Genomic DNA, 21210 nt, shown 5'->3' with positions numbered 1-21210 from the left:
ACTCGTTGGTGGCCAGTGGGCCCTCTCCCCTCCCTCCCCCTCCTAATTAAAATCTCCCCCCCTATCATTGGTGGCAGTGGAGAGTACCGATCGGAGTCCCAGTTTAATCGCTGGGGCTCCGATCGGTAACCATGGCAACCGGGACACTAATGCAGTCCCGGTTGCCATGGTTACTTAGCAATTTGTAGAAGCATCATACTTACCTGTGAGCAGCAATGTCTGTGTCCGGCCGGGAGCTCCTCCTACTGGTAAGTGACAGGTCTGTGCGGTGCATTGCCTAATGATCTGTCACTTACCAGTAGGAGGAGCTCCCGGCCGGACACAGACATCACAGCTCGCAGGTAAGTATGAAGCTTCTACAAATTGCTAAGTAACCATGGCAACCGGGACTGCAGTAGCGTCCCGGTTGCCATGGTTACCGATCGGAGCCCCAGCGATTAAACTGGGACTCCGATCGGTACTCTCCACTGCCACCAATGATAGGGGGGGAGATTTTAATCACTTCAACCCCGCTAGCTGAAACCCCCTTAATGACCAAGCCACTTTCTACACTTCTGCACTACACTACTTTCAACGTTTATCGCTCGGTCATGCAACTTACCACCCAAATTCATTTTACCTCCTTTTCTTCTTACTAATAGAGCTTTCATTTGGTGGTATTTCATTGCTGCTGACATTTTTACTTTTTTTGTTATTAATCGAAATGTAACGATTTTTTTGCAAAAAAATGACATTTTTCACTTTCAGCTGTAAAATTTAGCAAAAAAAAAACGACATCCATATATAAATTTTTTGCTAAATTTATTGTTCTACATGTCTTTGATAAAAAAAAAAATGTTTGGGCAAAAAAAAAAATGGTTTGGGAGTACCCTGTAGTTAACACATTGGTGGCCAGTGCGGCCGCCCCCCCCCCCTCCCTCCCCTGTAGTTAACTCATTGGTAGCCAGTGGGCTCCTCCCTCCCCTGTAGTTAACTCGTTGGTAGCCAGCCACCCCCTCCCTCCCCTGTAGTTAACTCGTTGGTGGCCAGTGGGCCCTCTCCCCTCCCTCCCCCTCCTAATTAAAATCTCCCCCCCTATCATTGGTGGCAGTGGAGAGTACCGATCGGAGTCCCAGTTCAATCGCTGGGGCTCCGATCGGTAACCATGGCAACCGGGACACTAATGCAGTCCCGGTTGCCATGGTTACTTAGCAATTTGTAGAAGCATCATACTTTTTTTTTTGCTGATTAAATACTTTATTACAAAAAAATCACAATTAATGTCACAATAGAATACGTACATGATTAAAAGAATTGGTACAGGAGATAAAACCGACGACATCACTGGAGGAAACATACAGTGGACGCAAGTCCCATTGATCCTAACATGGCTCTTTGTTAAAGTGCATATATGATGTACAATTGAGCAAAGGACATAGGACAATTACCCATACTGTGTCTCCTCCAGGATGGCGCGTTTTGGCGTACCTTCGTCTGGGGGTAGCGTCATCACTGGGAGACACAGTTCATATATAGGAGTCAACCAATCATCACATACCAGCAGCCTGTCAGTTTGTTTGTCATCATGGATGCGCCGGAACTAGTCTGTAGCTTCGGATGCCGGCATCCTAAGAACCACGTTACCTATTCGGATCACCTGATCCTCGTATGGTCACGTGGTCCGGATGACGTCACTTGAACGCGCACAATACTGTCGCGGCCCCGCGACGTCATCCCAACCTATGCATACACTATCGAATCATTACAGAACGGTCATTTATCTTACTCCCATAATAGAGAGACAAGAAGACAGGTAACATGACATGAGATGTGTCAAAGTATGTGTAGAAATAACAGAAAAGATGGAGGAAGTAGATAAATCATGGCCACCTTGATTGAAATATGGAAAATTTTCGGAACATGATTCAGATATGATACATAAAAAATGAATATGTGCTGTGAACCAATAATAATAAATAAAATAAAATAAACATAATACTTCAAAGAATAAATCACCCATATTGCCCATGATTACAAAATAGAACGCTCTGTTAATTAATAAAATATCCATAAATATGATTACATCCATAAATAAATCCATGCATTACGTGATTATTCCTCTACCTATATATCTATTACCACAGTTTACAACATGTAATATGTGCCAATATCTATATGTGTACATCAATAACAAATGACCCATCGTATTGGGCCAAACCAAGTGATAGTTTATTATATATATTTTTTGTTTTATTGTTTTAATACAAATTCTACAACCACATTACATATCTAGTATTTTATAGTCCATAAGTCCGTAAAATCTAGTTCATGGACGTAACTAACAATAATTGCGTACAAATGCCCATAATTATGTGGAGACTTCAAAAATCAAGTGAAGGACTTCAACTGAGGAGGACGGCAGGATTCGCCCGACATCCAAAGCTTAGTAAAGCAGATGTACATAGCATTCTGAACAGATAGAAGTTCCAACCCTTGCCCCAATGCCGGAAGGTCCTCCCACCCTCTAATATTCCTAGAAATCCTCATGTGCCCAAGCATACCTTCACACTCTTCCCCGATACAATACATATAAAACGAACCGGACAAATGGAATTTCCCCCTATCTCATCCCACCCACCCACCCTCCCACCTTGCAGGAAAGAAAAATAAATAAATAGATAAATAAATAAGTAAGTAGATAAATAAATAAAATAGCGAAGGAAGGAAAAGTAATAATTAACTAACTGTGTCCCAGTCTTTCCATAAATTAATCCACTTTAAGTAGGATCCTCTTTGTTTGTAGAGTATCTTCTCGTAGCTTTTCACTTTCTCAACCAAGCTCAGCCAGTTATTGCAGTCTGGGGCGGAAGAGGAAAACCAAGCTCTAGAAATGAGTAATCTAGCCAAGAACATCACCTTAATCAACAGATGGCATTTTATGGGCTGGTAATTAACCTCAGATAAGTCTCCCAGGACCCATATCTTGGGGGACAAAGGGACAACAATTTTAAGTTTACACGCCAGATTTTTTTGGACCAAGCTCCAATACCTACTCACCATTGGGCAATCCCAGAACATATGTAAGTGATCTGCCTCGGAATCACCACAACGTGGGCAGTCTGAGGAGGCCCTGAGTCCTCTTCTATATAGCCATATAGGTGTCACATAAATTTTGTGCAAAATATTAAATTGTACTACAGTGTGATTGAAATTGTGTGAGACCAGCTTTAAGCTTTCCCCTATATTATCCCAGTTTGGATGGCCCACCTCTGCAAGAAGAGAGGACCAAGCTCTCTGTCCTGGAGAGAGAACCTCCAAAAAAAAATTATCCATTAACCCCTTAAGGACCAGGCTCATTTTCACCTTAAGGACCAGGCCATTTTTTGCAAATCTGACCAGTGTCACTTTAAGTGCTGATAACTTTAAAACGCTTTTACTTATACAGGCCATTCTGAGATTGTTTTTTCGTCACATATTGTACTTCATGACACTGGTAAAATAAAGACAAAAAAATTAATTTTTTTGCATAATAAAATACCTAATTTACCAAAAATTTGGAAAAATTAGCAAATATCAAAGTTTCAGTTTCTCTACTTCTGTAATACATAGTAATACCCCCAAAAATTGTGATGACTTTACATTCCCCATATGTCTACTTCATGTTTATAGCATTTTGGGAATGATATTTTATTTTTTGGGGATGTTACAAGGGTTAGAAGTTTAGAAGCAAATTTTGAAATTTTTCAGAAATCTTCAAAATCCCACTTTTTATGGACCAGTTCAGGTTTGAAGTCACTTTGTGAGGCTTAGATAATAGAAACCTCCCAAAAATGACCCCATTCTAGAAACTACACCCCTCAAGGTATTCAAAACTGTTTTTACAAACTTTTTTAACCCTTTAGGTCTTCCACAAGACTTCATGGCAAAAAGACATACATTTTAAGAATTTTGATTTTTGGGAAAATTTTCCAATATAATCAATTTTTTCCTGGAAAAAAACAAGGGTTAACTGCCAAACAAAACTCAAAATGGGTTGCCCTGCTTCTGTAGTTTGCAGAAATACCCCATATGTGGTCGTAAACTACTGTTTGGCCGAACGGGAGGACATAGAAGGAGGGGAACACCATATGGGTTTTGCAAGGCAGATTTTGCAGGACTGGTTTTGTTTATACCATGTTCCATTTCAAGCCCCCCCTTGTACCCCTAGAATAGAAATTGCAAAAAAGTGACTCCATCTAAGAAAGTACACCCCTCAAGGTATTCAAAACTGGGTTTACAAACTTTGTTAACCCTGTAGGTGTTCCACAAGAGTTAATGGCAGATGGAGAAACAATTTAGAAATTTCTATTTTTTTGAAAATTTTCAATTTTAACCGATTTTTTACAGCAATAAAGTAAGGGTTAACAGCCAAACAAAACTCAAAATGGGTTGCCCTGTTTCTGTAGTTTGCAGAAATACCCCATATGTGGTCGTAAACTACTGTTTGGCGAAACGGGAGGACATAGAAGGAGGGGAACACCATATGGGTTTTGCAAGGCAGATTTTGCAGGACTGGTTTTGTTTATACCATGTTCCATTACAAGCCCCCCCTTGTACCCCTAGAATAGAAATTGCAAAAAAGTGACTCCATCTAAGAAAGTACACCCCTCAAGGTATTCAAAACTGGGTTTACAAACTTTGTTAACCCTGTAGGTGTTCCACAAGAGTTAATGGCAGATGGAGAAACAATTTAGAAATTTCTATTTTTTGGAAAATTTTCCATTTTAACCCATTTTTTACAGCAATAAAGTAAGGGTTAACAGCCAAACAAAACTCAATATGGGTTGCCCTGATTCTGTAGTTTGCAGAAACACCCCACATGTGGCCGTAAACTACTGTACGGACACACGGTAGGGCGTAGAAGGAAAGGTGTGCCGTGTGGTTTTTGGAAAGCAGATTTTGCTGGACTAATTTATTTACACCATGTCCCATTTGAAGCCCCCCTGATGCACCCCTAGAGTAGAAACTCCATAAAAGTGACCCCATCTAAGAAACTACACCCCTCAAGGCATTCAAAACTGGTTTTACAAACTTTGTTAACCCTTTAGGTGTTCCACAACAGTTATTGGCAAATGGAGATGAAATTCGAGAATTTACATTTTTTGCCAAATTTATTATTTGCTCCATTTTTTCCAGTAACAAAGCAAGGGTTAACAGCCAAACAAAAGTCTATATTTATTGCCCAGATTCTGTCGTTTGCAGAAACACCCCATATGTAGCCGTAAACTACTGTACGGGCACACGGTAAAGCGTAGAGGGAAAGGTGCGGCGTGTGGCTTTTAGAAGGCAGATTTTGCTGGACTGGTTTATTTACACCATGTCCCATTTGAAGCCCCCCTAGAGTAGAAACTCCATAAAAGTGACCCCATCTAAGAAACTACACCCCTCAAGGTATTCAAAACTGATTTTCCAAACTTTGTTAACCCTTTAGGTGTTCCACAAGAGTTATTGGCAAATGGAGATGAAATTCGAGAATTTACATTTTTTGCCAAATTTATTATTTGCTCCATTTTTTCCAGTAACAAAGCAAAGGTTAACAGCCAAACAAAAGTCTATATTTATTGCCCAGATTCTGTAGTTTGCAGAAACACCCCATATGTGGCCGTAAACTACTGTACGGGCACACGGTAGGGCGTAGAGGGAAAGGTGCGGCGTGTGGCTTTTAGAAGGCAGATTTTGCTGGACTGGTTTATTTACACCATGTCCCATTTGAAGCCCCCCTAGAGTAGAAACTCCATAAAAGTGACCCCATCTAAGAAACTACACCCCTCAAGGTATTCAAAACTGGTTTTCCAAACTTTGTTAACCCTTTAGGTGTTCCACAAGAGTTATTGGCAAATGGAGATGAAATTCGAGAATTTAAATTTTTTGCCAAATTTTTTATTTACTCCATTTTTTCCAGTAACAAAGCAAGGGTTAACAGCCAAACAAAAGTCTATATTTATTGCCCAGATTCTGTCGTTTGCAGAAACACCCCATATGTGGCCGTAAACTACTGTACGGGCACACAGTAGGGCGTAGAGGGAAAGGTGCGGCGTGTGGCTTTTAGAAGGCAGATTTTGCTGGACTGGTTTATTTACACTATGTCCCATTTGAAGCCCCCCTGATGCACCCCTAGAGTAGAAACTCCAAAAAAGTGACCCCATTTTAGAAACTACGGGATAGGGTGGCAGTTTTGTTGGTAGTATTTTAGGGTACATATGATTTTTGGTTGCTCTATATTACACTTTTTGTGAGGCAAAGTAACAAAAAGTTGCTGTGTTGGCACCATTTTTATTTTTTGTTATTTACAACATTCATCTGACAGGTTAGATCATGTGGTAATTTTATAGAGCAGGTTGTCACGGACGCGACAATACCAAATATGACAACTTTTTTTGGTTGTTTGTTTCAGTTTTACATAACAAAGCATTTGAAAAAAAAAAATGATTCTTTAGTGTCTCCACATTCTGAAAGCCATAGTTTTATTTATTTTTTGGGCGACTGTCTTGTGTAGGGGCTCATTTTTTTCGGGATGAGATGACTGTTTGATTGGCACTATTTTGGGGTGCGTATGACTTTTTGATCGCTTGCTATTACACTTTTTGTGATCTAAGGTGACAAAAAAATGGCTTTTTTTACACCGTTTTTATTTTTTATATTTTACGGTATTCACCTGAGGGGTTAGATCATGTGATATTTTTATAGAGTAGGTTATTACGGACGCAGTGATACCTAATATATATACTTTTTTTTTATTTATGTCAGTTTTACACAATGATTTCATTTTTGAAACAAATAAAATCATGTTTTAGTGTCTCCATAGAATGAGAGCCATTGTTTTTTCAGTTTTTGGGCGATTATCTTAGGTAGGGTCTCATTTTTTGCGGGATAAGATTACGGTTTGATTGGCACTATTTTGGGGTGCATATGACTTTTTGATCGCTTGCTATTACACTTTTTGTGATCTAAGGTGACAAAAAATGGCTTTTTTTACACAGTTTTTATTTTTTATTTTTTACGGTATTCACCTGAAGGGTTAGATCATGTGATATTGTTATAGAGCAGGTTATTACGGACGCAGTGATACCTAATATATATACTTTTTTTTTATTTATGTCAGTTTTACACAATGATTTAATTTTTGAAACAAAAAAAATCATGTTTTAGTGTCTCCATAGTCTGAGAGCCATAGTTTTTTCAGTTTTTGGGCGATTATCTTGGGTAGGGTATGATTTTTGCGGGATGAGATGGCGGTTTGATTGGCACTATTTTGGGGTGCGTATGACTTTTTGATCGCTTGCTACTACACTTTTTGTGATGTAAGATGACAAAAAATGGCTTTTTTTACACCGTTTTTTATTTTTTATTTTTACGGTATTCACCTGAGGGATTAGGTCATGTGATATTTTTATAGAGAAGGTTAATACGGACGCGTCAATACCCAATATATAAATATTTTTTTTATTTATTTAAGTTTTACACAATGATTTCATTTTTGAAAAAAAATAATAATGTTTTAGTGTCTTCATAGTCTGAGAGCCATAGTTTTTTCAGTTTTTGGGCGATTGTACCATGTAGGGGCTCATTTTTTGTGGGATGAGGTGACGGTTAGATTGGTACTATTTTGGGGGGCATACGCCGTTTTGATCGCTTGGTGTTGCACTTTTAGTGATGTAAGTTGACAAAAATGGCTTTTTTATACACAGTTTTATTTTTTATTTTTATGGTGCCTATCGGATGGGGTGGATCATGTAATATATTTATAGAGCCGTTCGTTACGGACGCAGCGATACCTAATATGTGTGTTTTTTCTTTTTTTTTCAATTTTTTATTAGAAAATCAGGGGAATGGGGCTTTTTTATTTTTTTTTACTTGAAACTTTATTTTTTTATTCCAAACACTTTTTTTTTTTTACTTTTTTTTTAAAACTTTATTTCTATCCCACTCTGATCCCCTCTGCAATGCATTACAATACATCTGTATTGTAATGCATTGCCTGTTAGTGTATGACACTGAGTCATACACTAACTGGTTGCCTAGGAGACCCAGCCTGAGGCTGGATCTCCTCGGCTCCCGTAGAAGGCAGTTCCTGATGCCGTGCAAGGCATTGGGCAGCCTCTGCACGGAATCGGGCTGCCTTGTCACGCATCGGGTCCCCGCCACAGCAGCGCGGGGACTCGATGCGATCACTCACCTGCCGCAAACAACTTCTATGTCGCGGTCCGCGCGGACCGCGGCATAGAAAGGGTTAATCCGCCGGCATCGCTGTAAACAGCGATGCCGGCGGATACAGCAGGGGCCCGGCTACCAGGGACTGCCGGACCCCTGCAGTGATCGGGTGCGCACCGCTCCGGTGCCCGCCCGATCATCCTGCCGTACATGTAAGGCGGAATGCATTCTGGCAATGCATCCCCCGCCGTACATGTACGGCGTTCTGCGCTAAGGGGTTAAGTGTCTGTAACAGTGTTATAGTTTAATTCTCGTATCGGTTTTCTTGCGAATTAAGTCGTGTAGAAATGCAGGAGTATCTATAATAAAGGAGTGACTATTAAAAGTGCTAGAGAGTGCGGACCTCAATTGGAGATATGCATACCAGGCCACTTCACCTAAATTTGCCCTTAATTCCATGAGGGGCAAAATTTGTCCCCCACTGACTACTTGATGTAGATACTGGCCATTTTTGATCCTCCAATATTGGCGGCAGCTTAAGTCGTTTAAGTTACACAGTTTTGGGTTATGCCATAATGGGGTGCAGATGAGTGATGCCGTAACTCCGCACCAACTCCTTATGAACAGCCAAGTCTTTATGGCCATTCTGCAGAAAAATGAGTATCCGCTCGGGATATTAGCTAGATAATCAGATTCCAGTACAGTAAAAAAAATCCGAGAAGCCTGAATCTTTCACCACTCTACTGCAAAAAGGGCTATTTTCCCAGTCGTTAAAAAGACAGAGTTGGGAAGCCACAAAATAGCCCCTAAAATAGGGGAGGTTGAGACCTCCCCGATTGTAGGGCATGGAGAAATAGAGTGCCTTCAGTCTCACGCGCTTCCTCCCCCATAATAAATCATTAAGCATACGTTCTATCAATCTAAAATATTTGTCTGAAATCCACATAGGCGAATTGCGCAGGACATAAAGAACCTGGGGCAGCACTACCATTTTTATTAATGAAATTCTGTCCGCTCTTGCTGGCAGGATTTTTTGCCATATCTTAATTTTGGCTCTCAACTTTATCAGCAAAGGAGTCAGGTTAAGTTGTAGATATTCCTGAGGTTTGGCAGAAACTGTTATCCCCAGATACTTTATTGAATTGGAAATCGTTAACTGGTTATTCCATTCACCTCGCATCTCGTCTATAGGGAGGAGAACGGTCTTATCCCAGTTGATCTCAAGTCCAGACGGATCGGAAAAAAGACCAACCAGGTCCATTATGCGAGGGAGAGTAGTGTCTGTTTGATGGATAAAAACCAGGATGTCATCTGCGTAAAGGGATACTCGGTCATGCTTCCCCATTATGCCAAAACCGGCCACCTTCGGGTCCTGTCTTATCATAGCAGCTAAAGGTTCGATATAAATATTAAATAGAAAGGGGGAAAGGGGGCAGCCCTGACGGGTGCCCCGTCCCAAAGTAAAACTCTCTGTCATAAAATCATTAATCCTAATCCTGGCAGCGGGAGAATTATAAAGTAGCTGAACCATCCCCATAAATCTTGGACCAAAGCCCATTTTTTTCATCACCTCCCAGAGAAAGCTCCACTCCACCCTGTCGAAGGCTTTAGTAGCATCCAACGACAGGATGGAGCGGGCACCATGCCCCGGGGACTGAATATTCATGAATAGCCTATGTAGATTGTTGTGGGTACCCCTTTTTGGCATGAAGCCATTTTGATCTGGGTGGATAATGGTGGGCATAACCCGCGAGAGCCTCCTAGCCAAGACTTTTGATAGTAACTTAGCGTCGGTGTTTAATAAGGATATTGGTCTATAGGAGCTCAGTTCTGCCGGGTCTTTATCCTTTTTTAGAATTAAAACAATAAGGGCCTCCATCATAGAGTATGGTAATTGCCCTCCCTGTGTTGCTTGGGAAAAGACCTGTAGCACCTGAGGGAGAATCACATCGCTATACTTGCGATAAACCTCGTATGGAAGGCCATCTAGTCCTGGCGATGAGTTCCCCGAGATGGATCCAAGGGCATCCTGCAGCTCCATGAGAGTCAGCTCCTCCTCCAGATATTCCTTTTGAGCTTCATTTAAAGTAGGAAGTGGAATTCTCTCCAGGAAACGCATCGCCAGTTCAGATGACAAGCCTGGGGAGGATCTATATATCTGAGCAAAGTATTGTAGAAAGGTATTCCCAATACCCTCTAGATCTGTTATAGTTTCCCCCTCTGCGTTGCGGATCAAAATAATAGATTGTTTTTTTTTTTCTTGTTGTGAAATTATTCTAGCTAAAAGCTTACCCGGGCGTCCAGACTCGATAAAATAATTGAGCCCCTTAAAAAATACCCTATGGTTTGCCTTCTCTATTACGTATTTCCCCAGAGCACAACTAGCCTTCTGCATCTCTTCCCTGTTGTACTCAGTAGGATGGCTAGCATATCGCTCTGTTGTAAGTGAAGCAATCTTGTCCAGTTCCTGCTCTTTCTTCCTAAATGTTCTCTTTGCTGCGGCAATCTCACTTATAAAAACCCCCCTCAGATATGCTTTGAAAGCATCCCATACTATGTTGATGTTAGCAGAGGGTAGATTCACCTCCCAAAAGGAGGACATCAGTAGTTTAATCGACTGAAGATTGTCCATAATAGTGAGCCAATATGGATTCAACTTAAATCCTAGCCCCCTAATGTCCTTATTCTCCACGCTGCCAACCTCAACCAGAACGGGTGTGTGGTCCGAAACTGTTCTTACTCCATATCGCATCTTCCGGATATTACTCAGGTTGCTCTCATTGGTAAATGCTAAATCGATCCTAGACATTGCTCTACCGCCCCTGCTAACACAGGAATATGCTCTCTTTCCTCTACAAAAATGTTCCCATATGTCCACCAGTCCCACCTCTAAACAGAACTGAGGCAGCGGAGAATTAAAAAAATTCCTCCCCCTTTCCGCGTCTAATGTAAATCTATCTTTGTTGGGGTCCATAACCGCATTAAAGTCCCCCATCAAGATTAAGCGGCATTCTGGTCTCTTTTCAAAAAAATGCATTAGCTGAAGCAGTGGGTACATTGAGAATGGCGGAGGTATGTAGAAAAAGGCAAGAATATAACTGTGGCCATACAGCTTACCGTGCAAGAAGATAAATCTACCCTGGTCATCTATATTTGCTTTTATAAGGGTGAAATCTATAGAATTATGAATAAGAACCGAAACACCCCTAGAGGAACCGCTAAAGGTGGAGTGATATGATTGAGACTGCCATCCCGTTGTAAGACGGGACAAGGTTTCTTTAGTTAGATGAGTTTCAACTATACAGATGATTGCTGGAAGATATCTTTTTACTGCATCCATAATCGCTTGCCTTTTTACCCTTTCCCCGAGCCCTCTGACGTTCCAAGCTACAATCCTAGTGGACATCAATCACAACAAGGAAAAAAGAAAAGGACACAACCAAAAAAGGAAAAGCACAAAAAAAAAACATTCCTGCAAGGTAGGATCCCTCCCCCCCTTCCCTCCGCCCCCCCCCCCCCTTCTCCCTTGATCCGCCCGAACTAGTCAGCGAACCTCTAACCTCCGGCCGTTCTCCCCCAGCCTAGCCCTCCCTCCCTTCCATCCCTTCAATCATAATAATGCGCGCTTTCAGATGCCTATTTGATCCATCCAATTTAGCGCTCGCTGTGGTGTCTCAAAGTAAAGGGAAGTCCCGTTATGGATTACTCTCAATTTCGCTACTGTAGGGAATATTTAATCTCCTTAGCCGCCAAGCGTTTCTTTATCTCTATGAAATTTCTTCTTTTTTCCTGAGTCTGTCGCGCAAAATCAGGAAAGAAGAGCAATTTGGTACCCTGATATTCAATGGGTGTGCATTCTCTTGCTCTTTTCAAGATCATGTCTCTATCGGCGGACAGTAACAATTTGATTAAGATTGCACGCGGCGGTCTCCCTGGTGTAGGCTTCCCTCCTGGAATTCGGTGGGCTCTTTCTATTTGAAACATAGAAGAGAAATTATCGCTGCCGAGACTATGCATGACCACATCTTTAAGTTGTTCCTCTAGATGTCGGCCCTCAGCTCCTTCTGGAAAGCCAATTATACGGACATTGTTGCGCCTTGACCTATTTTCTAGGTTCTCTAGCTTATTTTGGAGTGCTTGATTTTCTGAGGCCAGAAGTAGCGTTTTAGATTTTAGCATGCCCATGTCAGTTTGCAAGGAGTCAACAGTTTTTTCCACACTGAGGACTCGATCCCGTATCTTTACTAGGTCTTCTCTTAGAGAAATATCACTCTGCACTGACCCCAATTGAGTGGACATTCCTTGCGCTAAAGTGCCATTATTTTCCACAGCGCAAAGGATTTTATCCAAGACCAATGAAAGAACACGGATGCACACAAGATTGGCATCCGTGTCCGTAGGTTACTTTCATACAGACGGATCCGAAGATCCGTCTGCATAAAAGCTTCTTCAGAGGTGAGTTTTCACTTTGTGAAAACTCAGATCCGACAGTATATTCTAACACAGAGGCGTTCCCATGGTGATGGGGACGCTTCTAGTTAGAATATAGTAAAAGAACTGTGTACATGACTGCCCCCTGCTGCCTGGCAGGTGCTGCCAGGCAGCAGGGGGCAGACCCCCCCCCTCCCCCCCTGTAGTTAACACATTGGTGGCCAGTGCGGCTGGCCCCCCCTCCCTCCCCTGTAGTTAACTCATTGGTAGCCAGTGGGCCCCCCCCCTCCTCCCTCCCCTGTAGTTAACTCGTTGGTAGCCAGCCACCCCCTCCCTCCCCTGTAGTTAACTCGTTGGTGGCCAGTGGGCCCTCTCCCCTCCCTCCCCCTCCTAATTAAAATCTCCCCCCCCCTATCATTGGTGGCAGTGGAGAGTACCGATCGGAGTCCCAGTTTAATCGCTGTGGCTTCGATCGGTAACCATGGCAACCGGCACACTAATGCAGTCCCGGTTGCCATGGTTACTTAGCAATTTGTAGAAGCATCATACTTACCTGTGAGCAGCAATGTCTGTGTCCGGCCAGGAGCTCCTCCTACTGGTAAGTGACAGGTCTGTGCGGTGCATTGCCTAATGATCTGTCACTTACCAGTAGGAGGAGCTCCCGGCCGGGCACAGACATCACAGCTCGCAGGTAAGTATGAAGCTTCTACAAATTGCTAAGTAACCATGGCAACCGGGACTGCAGTAGCGTCCCGGTTGCCATGGTTACCGATCGGAGCCCCAGCGATTAAACTGGGACTCCGATCGGTACTCTCCACTGCCACCAATGATAGGGGGGGAGATTTTAATCACTTCAACCCCGCTAGCTGAAACCCCCTTAATGACCAGGCCACTTTCTACACTTCTGCACTACACTACTTTCACCGTTTATCGCTCGGTCATGCAACTTACCACCCAAATTCATTTTACCTCCTTTTCTTCTCACTAATAGAGCTTTCATTTGGTGGTATTTCATTGCTGCTGACATTTTTACTTTTTTTTCGAAATGTAACAATTTTTTTGCAAAAAAATGACATTTTTCACTTTCAGCTGTAAAATTTTGCAAAAAAAACGACATCCATATATAAATTTTTTGCTAAATTTATTGTTCTACATGTCTTTGATAAAAAAAAAAAATGTTTGGGCAAAAAAAAAAAAATGGTTTGGGTAAAAGTTATAGCGTTTACAAACTATGGTACAAAAATGTGAATTTCCGCTTTTTGAATCAGCTCTGACTTTCTGAGCACCTGTCATGTTTCCTGAGGTTCTACAATGCCCAGACAGTAGTAAAAAAAAAAAACACAAATGACCCCATTTCGGAAAGTAGACACCATAAGGTATTCGCTGATGGGCATAGTGAGTTCATAGAACTTTTTATTTTTTGTCACAAGTTAGCGGAAAATTATGATTTTTTTTTTTTCTTACAAAGTCTCATATTCCACTAACTTTCGACAAAAAATAAAAAATTCTAGGAACTCGCCATGCCCCTCACGGAATACCTTGGGGTGTCTTCTTTCCAAAATGGGGTCACTTGTGGCGTAGTTATACTGCCCTGGCAATTTAGGGGCCCATATGTGTGAGAAGTAGTTTGCAATCAAAATCTGTAAAAAATGACCGGTGAAATCCGAAAGGTGCACTTTGGAATGTGGGTCCCTATGCCCACCTAGGCTGCAAAAAAGTGTCACACATCTGGTATCGCCGTACTCAGGAGAAGTTGGGGAATGTGTTTTGGGGTGTCATTTTACATATACCCATGCTGGGTGAGAGAAATATCTTGGCAAAAGACAACTTTTCCAATTTTTTTATGCAAAGTTGGCATTTGACCAAGATATTTAGCTCACCCAGCATGGGTATATGTAAAATGACACCCCAAAACACATTCCACAACTTCTCCTGAGTACGGCGATACCACATGTGTGACACTTTTTTGCAGCCAAGGTGGGCAAAGGGGCACATATTCCAAAGTGCACCTTTCGGATTTCGCAGGCCATTTTTTACACATTTTGATTGCAAAGTACTTCTCACACATTTGGGCCCCTAAATTGCCAGTATAATTACGCCACAAGTGACCCCATTTTGGAAAGAAGACACCCCAAGGTATTCCGTGAGGGGCATGGCGAGTTCCTAGAATTTTTTATCTTTTGTCAAAAGTTAGCGGAAAATGATGATTATTTATTAATTTTTTTTCCTTACAAAGTCTCATATTCCACTAACTTGCGACAAAAAAAAAAAATTCTAGGAACTCGCCATGCCCCTCACGGAATACCTTGGGGTGTCTTCTTTCCATATGTAAAATGACACCCCAAAACACAAAGTCTCATATTCCACTAACTTGCGACAAAAAAAAAAAATTCTAGGAACTCGCCATGCCCCTCAGCTCGTATGCCTTGGCAAACGTATTTTTTACTGCAGAGTAGAAATCTCGTCTTGCAGCGCCGCATACACCGACTTGCGTGTAATCTGACAGCAGCGCAATGCTTCTGTCAGAATGCACATCAGTGCTGCAGCTAGTCGATCGGTTGGTCCACCTGGAAGGTAAAAAAAAAAAAACAGGCCGCAACGCAATAATTTTATTAACTTTGGAATAGAACATATAAACTTAAACTTTTTGAACTAAACATTAACCTTTTTGCTTACTGGTGTTTTTTTTTTTTTTGTTTGTTTTAACCTTTATAGAACAAACCTCTCCTTCCCCATGGGTCAATGTGCAAAGCGCAAATCACCCAAAGATGTGGCGAAGTGCGTTATGCACTTTGTCCCAGGTGAAAGGAGACGTTTGCAGCAGCTGTATGTGAATGGGCCCTAATAGCTGGTGAGATGTGATCCCTATGCTAGGTGTACCTGTGTGTGGTACTTCCGGAAACACTCTCCAAAGCATAGGGCAGGGTGGTCAGGACAGTCAGGAAAGAAATAGCGGGTGTCACGCCTTATTCCACTCCTGCTACAGACATGACATCTTTTTCGGGGTGACGGTTGGGTTGAGATACCAGCAACGACATTGGGGAAATGTCGCTAGTGTAGACGGCTAACTACACTGGTGGATGGGGCCACGGAACCTCCTGGGTACAGGAGGTTCTCGATGATCTCTTCCTGAAATTTGAGGAAGGATCCAGTTCTCCCAGCCTTACTGTAGAGAACAAAACTATTATACAGAGCCAATTGAATCAAATATACAGACACCTTCTTATACCAGCGTCTGGTTCTGCGGGAAACTAAATACGGAGACAACATCTGGTCATTGAAGTCCTCTCCCATGTGAAGGTTATAGTCGTGGACTGAGAGGGGCTTTTCAATGACACGGGTTGCTCGCTCAATTTGGATTGTCGTGTCTGCGTGAATGGAGGAGAGCATGTAAACGTCACGCTTGTCTCTCCATTTCACCGCGAGCAGTTCTTCGTTACACAATGCAGCCCTCTGCCCCCTTGCAAGACGGGTGGTAACGAGCCGTTGGGGGAAGCCCGCGCGACTAGTTCGCGCGGTGCCACAGGCGCCAATCTGTTCTAGAAACAAATGCCTAAAGAGGGCCACACTTGTGTAGGAATTGTCCACATAAAGATGGTACCCCTTGCCGAATAAGGGTGACACCAAGTCCCAGACTGTCTTCCCACTGCTCCCCAGGTAGTCAGGGCAACCGACCGGCTCCAGGGTCTGATCTTTTCCCTCATAGATCCGAAATTTGTGGGTATAGCCTGTGGCCCTTTCACAGAGCTTATACAATTTGACCCCATACCGGGCGCGCTTGCTTGGGATGTATTGTTTGAAGCCAAGGCACCCGGTAAAATGTATTAGGGACTCGTCTACGCAGATGTTTTGCTCAGGGGTATACAAATCTGCAAATTTCTGGTTGAAAAGGTCTATGAGGGGCCGAATTTTGTGGAGCCGGTCAAAAGCTGGGTGGCCTCTGGGACGGGAGGCGGTGTTGTCGCTAAAGTGCAGGAAACGCAGGATGGCCTCAAAACGTGCCCTGGACATAGCAGCAGAGAACATGGGCATGTGATGAATTGGGTTCGTGTACCAATATGACCGCAATTCATGCTTTTTAGTTAGACGCATGTTGAGGAGAAGGCCCTGAAAAATTTTAATTTCGGAAACTTGGACTGGTTTCCACCGGAAAGGCTGGGCATAATAGCTTCCCGTCTTGGCGGTTATAAATTGTGTGGCATACCTGTTTGTTTCGGCCACGACTATGTCTAAGAGCTCCGCAGTCAAGAACAGCTCAAAAAATCTCAGGGCCGAACCGATCTGAGCTGTCTCAACCTGAACTCCAGACTGGGTGGTGAAAGGGGGAACTACAGGTGCGGCTGAAGTTGGGGACTGCCAATCAGGGTTTGCCAGCACCTCTGGGATTCTAGGGGCTCTACGGGCCCGTCTTTGCGGTGGCTGCGACGTGGTCACTACTGCTCGTGCCACCGTACCAGCTTCAACTGCCCTTCTGGTGCTCGCCACTTCACCAGGTTGTACGGCAGTGCTGGTACTAGGTCCAGGGAGGGCTGCGCTGCTGGTGTATGCCTCACCCCTTATTCCGACAGCGCCAGCCCCACTCTGCTGCTCTTGAAGCGGATCCTGCGCAACCTGTGGTCTAGCGACACAGGGCCGGGTACGCCTGGTGCTATCAGGGACCTCAGCCTCCTCGTCCGAACTTTGGGTCAGAGAGCCACTGCTTTCTACAGGTTCGTATTCTGACCCGCTAGATTCATCAGATGAGGGTTCCCATTCCTCATCCGACTGGGTCAGAAGCCTGTAGGCCTCTTCAGAAGAATACCCCCTGTTTGACATTTGGGTAACTAAATTTAGGGGTATTCCCTGAGACTACCCAAGAAAAAAAAACAAGCCTGTCTTACAAATGGGAGGCTAGCGAAGTACCGTTTGCCGCAGCGCGTGTAAAGTGAATGTGCAGTGATCAAAAAAAATCCAACCGACGAAAAGGACCAGCAGAGGAGCAGGGCAGCCATATAACAGATCATATTTACTAATATGATCTGCTATGTGGCTTCTGATTGTTTTTTTAAAAAAATCATCAGCTTGCCAGCCGCGATCATTGGCTGGCAAGCTGATGACGCGACCCCCCTTGACGAAATGCCAGCCCGAACTGTGCAAGCGTGGGCCGGCAAAGCGCGTCACGCGAGATGACGCGTATATGCGTGACTCTGCGCAGCGTTGCCGCCTCTGGACCGCACTTCTGCGTTAGGCGGTCCGGAGGCGGTTAATTAGGAGGGGGAGGGAGGGCCCACTGGCCACCAACGAGTTAACTACAGCGGAGGGAGGGGGGGCCCACTGGACACCAATGAGTTAACTACAGGGGAGAGAGGGGGGGGCTGGCTACCAACAAGTAAACTACAGGGGAGGGAGGGGGGCCCACTGGCCACCAATGAGTTAACTACAGGGGAGGGAGGGGGGGGGCTGGCTACCAATGAGTTAACTACAGGGGAGGGAGGGGGGGGGCCGGCCACACTGGCCACCAATGAGTTAACTACAGGGGAGGGGGGGCGGCAGCACTGGCCACCAATGAGTTAAAAACAGGGGGGGGGGGTGTCTGCCCCCTGCTGCCTGGCAACAGGGGGCAGTCATGTACACAGTTTTTCAGTATATTCTAACCTGAAGCGTCCCCATCACCATGGGAACGCCTCTGTGTTAGAATATGCTGTAGGATCTGAGTTTCACGATCTAGCTCATATCCGACAGTATATTCTAACATAGAGGCGTTCCCATGGTGATGGGGACGCTTCAAGTTAAAAGATACCATCGGATTAGAGATAACTCTGATCCGATGGTATAAAAGGGACTCCTGACTTTACATTAAAAGTCAATGGGGGACTGATCCGTTTGCAATTGCACCATATTGTGTCAACGTCAAACGGATCCGTCCCCATTGACTTGCATTGTAATTCAGGACGGATCCGTTTGGCTCCGCACGGCCAGGCGGACACCAAAACGACTTTTTTTTCATGTCCGTGGATCCTCCAAAAGTCAAGTAAGACCCACGGACGAAAAAACGGTCACGGATCACGGACCTACGGACCCCGTTTTTGCGGACCGTGAAAAAATACTGTTGTGTGCATGAGGCCTAATAGTGAAGCACCTTGACTCAATGCTCACAAACACTCATATTAGGACCCATTCATTTTCAATGGGTCCAGAAAAAAATCAGACATTGTGCTGTCCGATTTTTTTCAGGACCCATTGAAAATGAATGGGTCCAGATCTGTTCCGCAAAAAACGGAACAGATCAGGAAAGAAACAACGGACGTGTGAATGGACCCTGACAGGGGGTTCAGACCTGAGCGTTTTGAAACAAGCGCTCTGTATGCGCGATTGTACGGGCGTTTACAATCGCGCATACAGAGACAGGCGTGCACACATTGTCGCGCGTTCCCGAATATCTATGTGCGACAAACGCCCCCAAAAAAGCTCAAGAACTTGTTTGAGCGTCGGGCGTTTTACAGCGCGATCGTACGCGCTGTAAAACGCCCAGGTGAGAACCATTCCCATAGGGAAGCATTGGTTTCTCCTTGTTGAGCGTTTTACACCGCGTAGGAACGCGCTGTAAAACGCTCAGGTGTGAACTTAGGGTTATACTGACAGGCGCAGGTGACAATGCAGGCACATCAGGTTAATTGAAACACCTCGTTTATTCTTTCTTTTTTTTCCTCTTTTTCTATGGAATATTTAAAATCGCTCCAATGGTGAAGCGCTATTTTGAATACTGATATAAAATTATTTTATTGTAAAAAAACAGGCAAACAAGATAAACACCAGTCTAGCGATCCTGCCCGACCCGGGTTTCGCTCCAAGCTTCATCAGGGGGGTGTCCTAATCCATTACATTGGAGTAAAAATTTGACATATAAGACTGTGAACAAAGTACTGCCTAAAGTGTTGCAAAAGCTACTTCTTTAGGATTTGTGACTGAATAGCTGCCCAGATTTGCCATTAAGGATTTTTGTGTGGTAGATTTGCAGTGTTGTACAGTACCAGAAAGTGGGCAAGTTTGTAAGAAATCTCATTCCACATACTACAATGCAGTTTTTGTAAGCAAAGTGTCCTGCAGTGCCGATTTGAAGTCTGCAGCATGTGAATTAATGCTGTGGATCTTCCTTGAAGATTTCACCCTTTGCAATTTGGAGGGTGAAGTCTGCATGCTGGTGCCCGCCCAGTCACTGATAGCCGGACCCCTGCTGTATTCACCGGCATCGCTGTAAAAGCTGATGCCAGCATATTAACCCCTTCTATTCCACGGTCAGCGCAGACTGCTGCATAGAACAGGTTTAAGGTCAGTGAGGGATCCCATCGCATCCCTGCTCTGCGGTGATGGGGACCCAATGGGTGAGAAGGCAGCGAGTTTCTAAGAAATCGCATTCCACATACTACACTGCAGTTTTTGTAAGCAAAGTGTCCTGCAGTGCTTATTTGAAGTCTGCAGCATGTGAATTAATGCTGTGGATCTTCCCTGCAGATTTAACCCTTTGCAATTTGGAGGGTGAAGTCTGCAGCCTTTCCATAGCAAAAACTGCATGTGGTACATGCATGTTTTTTAAAATATTTTGTGGCAGTGTTTCCTGCTGAGCAATTTGACGTATTATTGCGTCATTGTGCCCGCCCGATCACTGCAGAGGCCTGGCAGTCACTGATATCCGGCCCCCTTCTGTATCCACCGGAATCGCTGTAAAATCTGATGCCGGCATATTAACCCCTTCTATTCCACGGTCAGCGCAGACCGCTGCATAAAACGGGTTTAAGGCCCGTGAGGGATCCCAACGCATCCCCGCTCTGCGGTGATGGGAACCCGATGGGTGAGAAGGCAGCCAGATGCCTTGCAGAGGCTTCCCAATGCCTTGCAAGGCATCGGGACCTGCCTTCTTCTGAAGCCTAGGCAATGCATTACAATACAGATGGGAAGGGGGACCAGACCCCCAAAAGTTAAAGTTTTTAATAAAAAATAAAGTTTCAAGTAAAAAAAAAACACCCCTTTCCCCTGATTTTATAATAAAAAATAGAAGAAGAAAAAAGAAAAAACATATATATTAGGTATCGCCGAATCCGTAACAACTGCTCTATAAATATACCCCACAATATACTCCATAATATAGCCCGTCATGTAAACACCATAAAAAAATAAAATAAAAACTGCCAAAAAGCGCAATTTTTATCACCTTAAATCACAAAAAGTGCAACACCAAGCGATCAAAAAGGCGTATGCCCACAAAAATGGTACCAATCAAACCGTCACCTCATTTCGCAAAAAATGAGCCCCTACCTAAGACAATCACCCAAAAAAAAAAAAACTATAGCTCTCAGAATATGGAGACACTAAAACATATATTTTTTTTGCTTCAAAAATGTTAAAGTGAAACAAAAAAAGTTGAGATATTGGTTATCGCCGCTTCCGTAACTACCAGCTCTATAAAAATATCACATGACCTAACCCCTCATGTGAACATCTTAGAAAAAATAAAATAAAAACCGTTCCAAAAAAGCTATTTTTTGTCACCTTGCATCACAAAAAGTGCAACACCAAGCAATCAAAAACGCGTATGCCCCCCAAAATAGTACCAATCAAACCATCACCTCATCC

Source organism: Bufo gargarizans, chromosome 3 (genome assembly GCF_014858855.1).
Source record: "Bufo gargarizans isolate SCDJY-AF-19 chromosome 3, ASM1485885v1, whole genome shotgun sequence".
Classification (NCBI taxonomy): Eukaryota; Metazoa; Chordata; class Amphibia; order Anura; family Bufonidae; genus Bufo; species Bufo gargarizans.
Note: the sequence above shows the minus strand (reverse complement) of the source record.